Source organism: Pinus tabuliformis, chromosome 7 (genome assembly GCF_031772625.1).
Source record: "Pinus tabuliformis cultivar Carrire ecotype Pingquan chromosome 7, CPIR1, whole genome shotgun sequence".
Classification (NCBI taxonomy): Eukaryota; Viridiplantae; Streptophyta; class Pinopsida; order Pinales; family Pinaceae; genus Pinus; species Pinus tabuliformis.
Window position 1 is genome coordinate 208,155,737 of NC_142293.1, and position 10,717 is coordinate 208,166,453.

The window sequence follows — 10,717 nt, forward strand, 5'->3', positions numbered from 1 at the left end:
CATGGTCACCTTTAGGACTTCTGTTTGTTTATAAACTGGTGTTACTGTGCAAAGCGACACCAAAGAGTTTTTCTTTAGAAAGAAAGGTGAATTACTGATGGACAAAGAATAAATGGTTAATTACAGCAATTGAAATACTGCTCAAAGTATGGATAAGACAAAGGCCTGGCTTTAGACTATCTTTCACAGCAAATTGGTGTAGTTTAGGCTACTAGTCCACGATTGCGCGAACTGAATGTAAATTTTGTGAAAACACTGGTAATATAAAGCTCAGCTGGTGAATTTCGACCTTACAGTGCAAATGGGGACTAGGCACAGGGGATTCGCCGGTGAATTATGTGTTTTTTCATTGTTTTATGCTAGTTTTGGCGATTTACAGACAAAACGAGGCGCAGGATGGATTTACAGGGATAAATACCTGGTAACTGTTAACAATGGTCACGAATGCAGGTGGAAATGGCGCGCCAGCGGTCTCCAGGTCGAATTCAGCAGGTTGGCGAGAGTTTGGTCGTGAAAAACATGCAGAGAAAACGACAGCCGTTTTTGCAAAAAGTGCAAAAAACGCGAGATTTTGGCCAAAATATGGATTTTTTGGAACATTGGCGCTTTTTTTGGATGACGTCAGCATGACGTCATCAGGTGGGGTCAAGGTCGGATGACGTCAGCATGACGTCATCGGGTGATGTGGCAGCATAAGAGAGATCCACGGGGATGGTGAGGTGGCAGACAGGTGGAGCACAGGCGGACGGGGGTGCCGACGTGGTGATGATGCTGGTGGTGACGCTGGCAGTGACACTAGCGGTGGGTACACCGAAACCGGAAGTGGTTAGCGGTTTCATATCGCACCGCCTTCCATACGGAAGCAGAATTGTCAGAGGGGCCTCCGATATGATGTGGGGGTGACACGTGGCAGAGGCCTGACGTCACCCTCTGACAAATTTCGGACTTTATCTTTCGGACGTCGGGGCTAGTCCGAAATGTACGAGGGCCGTCGGATGAAAAGGGCCCGATCCGACGGTCGACGGATTGTTGAGGTGGCCGGACGATACGGATGGGGGGCGAGATTAAAATAATAATTCTTTTGAGATTTGCGCCCGGCGGGAACATTAGGATTTTTGTCAATTTACATGGTTTTTTCAATGTTTTTTATCAAAATACGGATAGTGCTAAGACTTTGGGTAAATTGAAAAAGTGGGTTTTTTGTATGTATTTTGCAAATGAAGCGGGTTAGGGGTAAACAAGGGGTTTATCACAAGGTTTCTTGGCAAATGAAGGGTTTAGTGGGTTAAATGATTTCTGAAGGGGAAAGAGGGGTAAGGCTTAGGGCTCTTAAACTGACTAGATGTCAATTTAATCCCTGATAGTGAACATAGGGCTATAATGCCAAGGGGAGGGATATTTATACAATGCTTGGGGTTTATACACCATAGTGTTATAATAGTAGGGAAAGGGTAACATAGGGGATTTAGATAATAGAAGTTAGGGGTTAATATGGATGGAAAAGGTGAATGAGGAGTGAAAACACTAAGTTTATGTGAAGATAACTTAGCTTAGGGAGTAGATCAAAAATAAAAAGTTTTTTAGACAAGAAATGTGGCTTTCAAAGGGATAAGAACCAGCATAAAACCTCAAATTATTTAATGAACACAACTGATGAAGGGATGTTAGTAATGAAGGTGATAAAGGGGAAAAGGAAGTTAGTCATGCTTCTTTATTTTGCTACAACATGATGGAGAAGAAGACCTTCTCAATCCATTGATATTCCTTTGTGAATAGGTTAGAACACATTGAATTGTAAGGAATGACATTTCTGCAACCCCATCTGCCTACCCATCTATTTGCCTAGCATTTTTTGTTTCTTCATGGAGGGTGCACTTAGACTTGCAGACTCTTATGTGCCTTTTCTTTTCTTTGGCTTTTTCCCTTTGATTTTCTATCTAGAACTGCCCTTATTGCTTCCAAGGTCCCAGATTAAGCAGTTGGGAACCTTACTTCTCTACCTAAGCTACTGGTCTGCCAAGATTAAACAGTTTGGACAGAATTCTTTCTCTATTCTACAACAGCAAAATTGAAACATGGCCTGATCCAGATTAGGCTTTTGGACCATCCATCAAAACTTAGTCACCATGAAGCTATATACACACCTTGTCTCTTTTTGGAAATATGGGATCTTTGTATCACCAAAGCAGAGCATATTTGGAACTTTCTTTGCCAATCATGAAATATGAAACCTATTGGTATAGGTAGCTAACAGGGTCGAGCTCATCCTTCTAGGAGCTGTTTCAACCAATTCTAAACTAAGCACTAAAATCTAGGCAGTCAAAACAACTTGCCTCTATAAGATAGGAAACCAATTCATTCATTAAATGTTTGTTGTTTCATGAATGAATCTTCTAGAATAGGTAAATAAGTGTCATATCAACATGAAAATACATTAATTACATCAAAGAGGGTGAAAAATCCCATCCCAAGTCAAAACTGGCCAAAGCTGGGCGAATTCTTGAGCTGTAGGTGAAAAATTATGAAAATTGCCTGATAGGTCGCGCCCTAATCTTGATAGGTCGCGCTTCTTTGGAGCTCCGTTGGAGGCACTTCTAGGTGTCCAAATGAGGCAAAAGTGGGCTTTTTGGAAAGGTCTGGATGTCTACTTTCCAACCCAACTGGAATTTCTGAATTTGGTGGCCATTTTCCTCTCCAAAATTGCAATCTCCCAAGACTGCTTCCTGTTTGTCAAAAAGGTGGCAGAAGTCAATTTTTGCATGTTTTTTGACCTTCTGGAGGCTCAAAACTTGATAAAATCTCTTGGTAATTGCTGAAAAGGTGTAACTTTGCATGAAAAATCTAGAAATGCTGATTTTTCCCAAAATGAAGTTGCCCATCGGATAGGTCGCGCGCCGCTCGCGCGCGGCGCGCGACCTATCAAGGAGAAAAACCTGTTTTTTGCCCAAAATTCATAAAAGACCAAAAATGCTCAAATTTTTTTGATATTTTTGCTGTATTGAGGTCATTTAATATCATGCTCCTTCAAGGAAGCCTCAGCCAAGATGTGGAGGGGATCGGGCCTTTCTCGTCGTTTTAGTGCCTTGGTCAACCGCCCTTGAATCACCTTCATTTTTGCCTTGCATACGTGCATTCGGGCCCAATAGTGATTTTTCATGTTCCTGAGCAAGTCCTTATCTTGGTTGGCCTTGGCCAGCAACCTCTCCAAATGAGCATTGACCCGGAGAAGCATAGCCTCTCGCTCAACGGGTACCAAATCACCGGGTCTCTTTCGAGCCAAGTTGCGGTCCTCATGAATCCTCCGCAACTCATCAAGAGTGTGCTCCTCCTCAAGTTGCTTATTGCGCTGCTCTAAATATGTGATTGTCCACTATGCTCCTTCCAATCTTCGCTGCAATGAATCATTTTCAGCTCTTAGGTGCTGAATGATCTCCTTTGACTCTAGGCTAGGAGAACTGATATCAAGGTCAACAATCTCTATGTCTGGAACACCTGATGGCCCCTCATCAATCCTGGGCTGTTCGCCCCTCTCTGACACCTGTGCTGCTGTCGGTGACGAGGCTCCTTCCACCTGGTGTGGAGATAACACTCGTGGTGCTGATGAAGAAGGCGAGACCCCTTCCACCTGGTGTGGAGATAATACTCGCCTAGCTGATGCAAATAAGGCTCTGTGTCCTCTCTGATAAGTGACCAATGGAGGAGAGCTGACATGTCTGGTCTCAGGACTATCATGCTGCTGTGAAGGCCCTCCCTCCTCATGAACAACCTCAGGGGGAGATGATGTTGATGCTATGAAAAAATCCCGGGAGATAAAATCCTCCCATGGGATACCCTGCTGAACCAACTGATGCATGACCACAAGCTGAATCAAACCATAATGATAAACGCTCCTATGTTGCTGTGCTGGACTCCTTCTCTGCACCAAGGGCACCATCCTCTCAATATCCCGGCACATGAACCATGGTATGTTCATCATTCGTACCCATGTGAAATGCATCAACAAGCGAATATGGTACGAATACACATATGCAAACCTGCCTTCACAAGTGAAGTAGAGCATGATGAGCCTCATCATGGGAGCATACTCATCCCTCAAAAATCTGAAAGGAAACATACCAGTTATGGACCTCATGTAGGAAGGTTTAACAAAGGGCTCATAATGAAATCTGTTCAACACTTTGCGTTTGTTCCACTCTTCTCCCACATTTGGTATTCCTGTTGCTTGAGCAATACTTTCAGATGACAATGTAAAATCCACCCCTGCAAGGTTTACATGCCCATTATGTAGATGCAAAACAAACAAGCGAGCCAATTCCCTATGATGCTGAATTTGAGAAATCCTCTCGCAAAATTCATAACATGAGAGGTAGCGGAAACATGTGACTGCAAGTGGACAAGCCTGCAAATCAGTCAAAGAGGTGGGCTCCTCCCTCTTGTGGTGTCCACTCTTACCACCCCTATGAGGCCTCCTTTGTATCTCAATTTCTGGTGTTGACTCATGGTCATCACTTTGCTCATAGTCGGTTTCTGTTTCTGACATGGTTTCAGGAGCAAAGTGGCTGAAATATACTGCTGCTTTTGCTCAAATGACCTGCTGTTTTTCCCTGTTTGTAATGCTGTTTCAAGGGGACAAATAGCACAAGGGAAATGTTAGGGAAGGGAAACTTTGAAGGGAAATTGGGAAAAATATATGAAATAGGGAAATAGGGAGTTAATGGGAAGAATCATGACATACATATCATCATACAATTCCATTTGCAAGGATATTATGGGAAGTAGGGTTTTAGGGTTTGATTCTTGATTTTTAGGAATAGGGGTGGGGTTTTAGGGGGTTTTGATATTTTGGTAGGGATATTAGGTAGAAATGATATATGAGGTGGTAAAGAGAAGTGGGGAAAAAGTGGGTTGACAAGGATGACCTTGAAACAACAAAACAAACCATAGTTCTACAAGCATTTTGACATTCTTAAAGCAAATACACATGAATCTCTCATTTCAGTTTGACGACATTAAAACACCTTTCCCATGCTCATTTTTCTTTATCAAGTAAAATATTTTGATGATCAGAAACCTACCTGCAGTCTTGAAGAATTTTGAGGTCGTTTGGGAGTTTACTGGCGGTTTTTGTAGATGAATTTCCCAACAGGTCGCGCGCAGGTGCTGATAGGTCGCGCGCGCTTGATAGGTCGCGCCAGTGTAATTTTTCAACTGGAGGAACCCCCCTGATAGGTCACGCGCAAGTGCTGACAGGTCGCGCGCGGGTTCAGCTTGCCAATTTTGCTAAATTTCTCTCTAAATCGCCCAAATCGCTCTTCATTAATGCTTTGAGACAAATGATGATGAAATAGAAGAAGAGAGGGGCTTTACAGGCTTGAATCAAATTAATTTCTCCTCAAACCCTCTTTCTAATGTTTTTAACTTGACACTTTTTTCAAAATCTAAATGCTGTTGACTTTATGGTTTCCTTTTGTCCTGAAATTGTTTGAACTGATGCTTTGTCTTGAAAATTTCTTGTAGGGATAGCTTCTGAGGATCTTGGCAAAGGGGACCAGGGCTATATGCTGTCCTTTGAAAATTTTTGAATTTTTACAATTTTTTTTTTTTACAAAAATGAGAAAAAGACCTTGTCTTTAAAATAGGGTTTTTAAATCCAAGGTTAAAATTAACTGTAGAAGATGAAATCTTTGAAGAAATATTTGAAGAAAAACTTGGATAGTCATCCCTCTGGCCTGCTGGGCATTCATTGAGCTTTTAAAGACATGACCTCAAAGACAAATTGGACCTAAACCCTAGACCTAGGACTTTGACAAGACAAGGAACCTTGAAAGAATTTATAGACTGAAACAACTTGATCCAGCAGTGGCAAGAGGGGAATAAAGACACCAGCTCCTCCATCAGGGTTATGGCATGCCTAATGGAATGCAATGAAATGACAATGATGAGACACCTACTTATGCAAATGCAAAAAGCTTTGATCGCTGATGGAGGGCTACTAGACTGACTCTAACAGTGTCTACACAAACATTTGCAACAAATGAAAATTATTTGTTCTGTGTTTTCTGACCACTTGACAGATAGCGCACCATAGCGTGGGTCCCGTACTTAATCCTGCTAGAGCTTCCTGCCTCAGGGGCATTGGTCCCCCCCTTGTGATATAATTTGCGAAGACAGGGAAATGATCTTTATCATGCCCCTGGCTCTTACATTTGAAGCACCAGACTTCCTCATGCACCTCTGACCTAACCTCTTTTTCTTTTTTCAAGCTCTGCAATTCCAAGCAGAGGTTCTGTAACTGCGAGTGAATTTGTTGAACTCCCAAAGATGCATCCTAGATAGGCATTTCATGTAATCTAATCGTGATTTCTAGGGTTTTTGCCTGAGTCCTTATCTTCTGCTGTGATAAAGCAATCCTTAGGTTGGTTAGGAGTGAGGCTATAAACCACTCGCGGTTTTGATTATCTGTGAGTTGCATATTAGCTTCACGGCTCACACACTTCAGTCTTTGATCTAACTCCCAGGGTATTTCACCATCCCTCATCTGATTCCCTTGAATACAACTACTAATTGCGAGTCAGACTTAGGCTTACTGAATTCTTTATTAAAAGCAACCTTAGTGTTTGCTAACGATGCCAAAGGATTATCAGTGCAATACTTGACATATAATGTCAGCGTGCGATCTTGTAGAGAAATAACCAACTACGCCTTCTTCATATTATCATTTGTAATTTGTTGCAATTTCCACACAACATTTGCAATAAACAAAAATTGATCTGCATCCTTACTCCCTATACCCTTGAAAACAGGTAACTTCATTATATTCAACATGTTGAATGGTAGTGGTGGTGGTGGCACTATGGGCGAAGTTTTATGCTGTGGAGGTGAAGGTGGAGGTGGAGTGGATGGATGATGAGTTCGCGGAAAACCCTGCCTTATCAGCTGTTCAACACTCCGCAGTGAAGACTGTATCATTCCTTTGTCATTGCTCAAAGCAGGTCCAATCAATGGGCTATATTCAGGACCCTTTTTCCCTTGATCTCTGAAAATATTTCCACTTCGTGTAGGTCCGAACATCAAGGCAATGGCATAACCCGTTTCTCAAAAAACATCGTCTTAATCTAGGTATTCAAAGCTCTTAGATACTTACCTTGCGGTCCTTTGAAGAAGTGTCACTCTACTTCATTGTAGTTGACTGAGGTATCAGTCGTGAATTCTGTCACAAATCCTCCTATGATTCAATCAAGCCAGTGGTAAATAGTGCACGCAATCTTATCTTCATCAACTTCCAACCTCTGCACTAATTATGGAGTCCACACTGTAATATCCCTCCCCTTAATAATAAATAATAAATAATAAATAATAAATAATAAATAATAAAAATAATAAATAATAATATAATAATAAATAATGCAAAAATAATAATTAATAATAATAAATAAATCACTTAATAATAAATAATAAAAATAATAAAGATAATAAATCATAAATGTTAAATAATAAATGATATTAAAAATATATACAAGAAAATAAATAAAAATAATAAAAATAAAAATAGTAATAACCATACTAAAACTCTAAATAAGAATAAATAGAAATAAAACAAGAAAACTATCAAAAAGAAGGAAATAAAACAAGAAAGCTAAAAATCAAAAGAAAAGTAGAGAAATAAAACAAGAAAGCTAAAAATCAAAAGAAAGTTGCATGTAGACACATGGAGTGTGTGCATGTGGTTCCCCTTCCAATGTTGTTCTATTTAATAGATGGTGAGGAAGATGAGAGGCATTCATGCATTCCATCATTCCGAGAGTCTATCTTTCATTCTCTTGGGAGAATGGTGTATTAAGACTTAGGAGTCACTGGCAGTAGTACATTGATTGAGGGCTTGGGGGTGGCTAGTTGTAGCAAAGCCTTGCGCAATTGAGCCTACGGTTGGGTGGAGAGTCGTCCCCAAAATCTTGTTGTCATCTGGCAGACATCGATCACAGGTAATATAGGTATGTACTTATTTGTTGATTCTGATTTTAATTAGGAAATTAATTTTATATTTACTTTGGGCTATTACATATGGTATCAGAGCTTTGGCTCAACCCTTAGGGTCTATGGGCATCTTAGAAAAAAAAAAAAATATTATTTTGTTGGGATTTTTAACTTGACTTGTTTTGAAAGTTACAGGATGGTTACTTCCAGGAAAGCAGCATGTTCTACAAACCCTCCCTATACACGAATTTTTTTTATTCAGTACATGCTAACTGCGTAGTTATATTTTGATGGTGTTCATTTTTAAAGTCATTCTTATGAGTAATTTCCAATATTAGCAGATTTTTGTTTTCATTGGCTGCAATCGGTTTTTCATGTCAAATTTCAAGAATCTAATCTCCAAGATCCAGAATTAGTAAAACATGACCGTTGTATAAAGGTAAAATCGAGAGGGAAAAGATGGGATGAAATGGTGTGTTCTGATTGAATATGTGGAATGCTCCCTTTGTTTTGTTTGTGTGTTTGTTCTTCGTTGAGTATGTGGATTTCTTGCATGTTTGTGCTGTCTCTTTGTTGTTTTTATATGTAGTTTGCTTATGAAATTAACCACCGAGAGCGAGCTAGTGCAAAACAGAGCGGATAACATTTCTGAAACGTAGGTGTTTCGGTGAAACAAAGCCAGCAATCTCCATTCAAAAGGATGAATGAGCTTCAAGGGCAGAGCACTAAGTGCGAATCAATATCAGAAGGTACATATTTTAATTTTTTGGGTTGTAACATATATAAATAAATAACTATATATACTCAAAATCAAAGTGTGCATGTTTGAATGGACGAAGTTTATTTTTCTAATTTAGCGTCAAAAAAAAAAATCATGAGAAGTAAAGCCCAAATTCCAAGTGTGTGAAGGTTAAGAGTTCCATTCTCGTGGCTTCTGGTTCTGGTTAAGATAGCTATTTTTAAAATAAGTGTCTTTTCTTTCGTTACGCTTCCTGTTTTCTACCACGAATATTTTGGGAAATTTGAATGTTATTTTAGGATTTCATTTTGACCATAGACCTGCGCATGCCAAACAATGAAAATTACTTTCCATAAACCTGGGCATGCCCAAATCTGAAAATTACTTTCCATAGACTTGGGCATGCCCAAATTCGAAAATTATAGAGCAAGGCAAGACGTGGTTGCATCTATTGATTGCAGTTTGGTTTTGGTGTCCACACGTGTTTATATATATATATATATATATATATATATATATATATATATATATATATATATATATATATATATATATATATATATATATATATATATATATATATAATTAATTGTGTCTCTCAAACCCATGACCACTTGAGTCATTAATCCGCCTCAAGTACACGGAACAACCAATCGTATTTTCCAATTTAATTTAAAGAAACTCTTAAATTAAAAGAAATAAAAAAAATCGCATGCAAGTACTGCTCATAGACATGCAAAAAGAGGTACTGGCTTTTTAAAAGAATGGAGTGAGTTAGACATTAAAATGGTTTTATAGTTGATGTCTTTATTGTGATAATGTTGTCCCATTTGCAATACTTATGAAAAAGTAAGAAAAACGCATGTATAACATGGAATTATTAAATTATTTTAATAAAATAATTCATGGATTTTATCCCAAGTCTCATCATTTAACTATTTACTATCCAGTGTTTATGTGTGGTTATTTTTTTTTACCTAATAAGTTAAAGCTTAACCAGTCACACTCACTTAAGCCTACAATTTTGAGATTGTTATGGAAAGTTCGCTTTGAAATTTAGTCCAGCGTGATTATTGCTGCAAGCTCCTGCCAAGATTCCAATATTTAGCTTGGAATTCCTTTTCACATGTTTTCGGAGTAAGGCTAAAATATTGAAATGAGACTCAGTTTTGATTTATTTTTTTTCTGTATTTCTCGGTTTAAGGCTATAATTATTGAAATTATGACGAAAAATTAAGCGTGAAGATTTATCTTGGAATTCCTTATTCTCTTCTTTGTTTAAAGGTTAAAATTTTGAAGTAATCGCTGCAAATCCTCCTCGAGATTAAGCTTGTATTCTTCTCATTTATGGATAAGAAGTTCAGGCAAATTGCCCTTATTATGCTCTGCTAGTTTCAAAAAATAACGGAAAACCTTACAATGTACTTCGTATTATCAAATTTATTCTCAGATGCAAACAAATTGAAAAACTGCTTTAATGCTTAGACACGACTTATCCGGTGACTATTTGTTAAAGTTAACATAAATGTTTATAATTATATTTAAAGGATTCTATTACGGCATAGGGATGATTTTTTTTAACACTTAGCATCACTGTTCAAGTTTTAACATTAATATATATTAACAAGATTGAATTTTTTAGGATTGATATATTATTTATTATGATAAAGTAACTAAGTTGGTTGTAGAATCTATATATTTATATGTCTTCATGTTATTTATTGAAAATTTTATTATTTAATTATTATAGAAAATGTATAATTATTTTATAATGTAATTAATTTTTTAAATAATTATATTTATAATTTTTATTAGTATTACATAAAATAAAATTAGGTAAGGAAATAGAGGATTTCTAATGATTAGTAAGATCATATGTTCAAACATATAAGCTACAAGTGCCAAACCTAATCGGCGAACTGTTAAGAAAGCATCATGGGATCCTGAGAACAATCTATATCAGGTGTTTATCTTCCCCTTTTCCCATTTGGTTGTTTTATATTA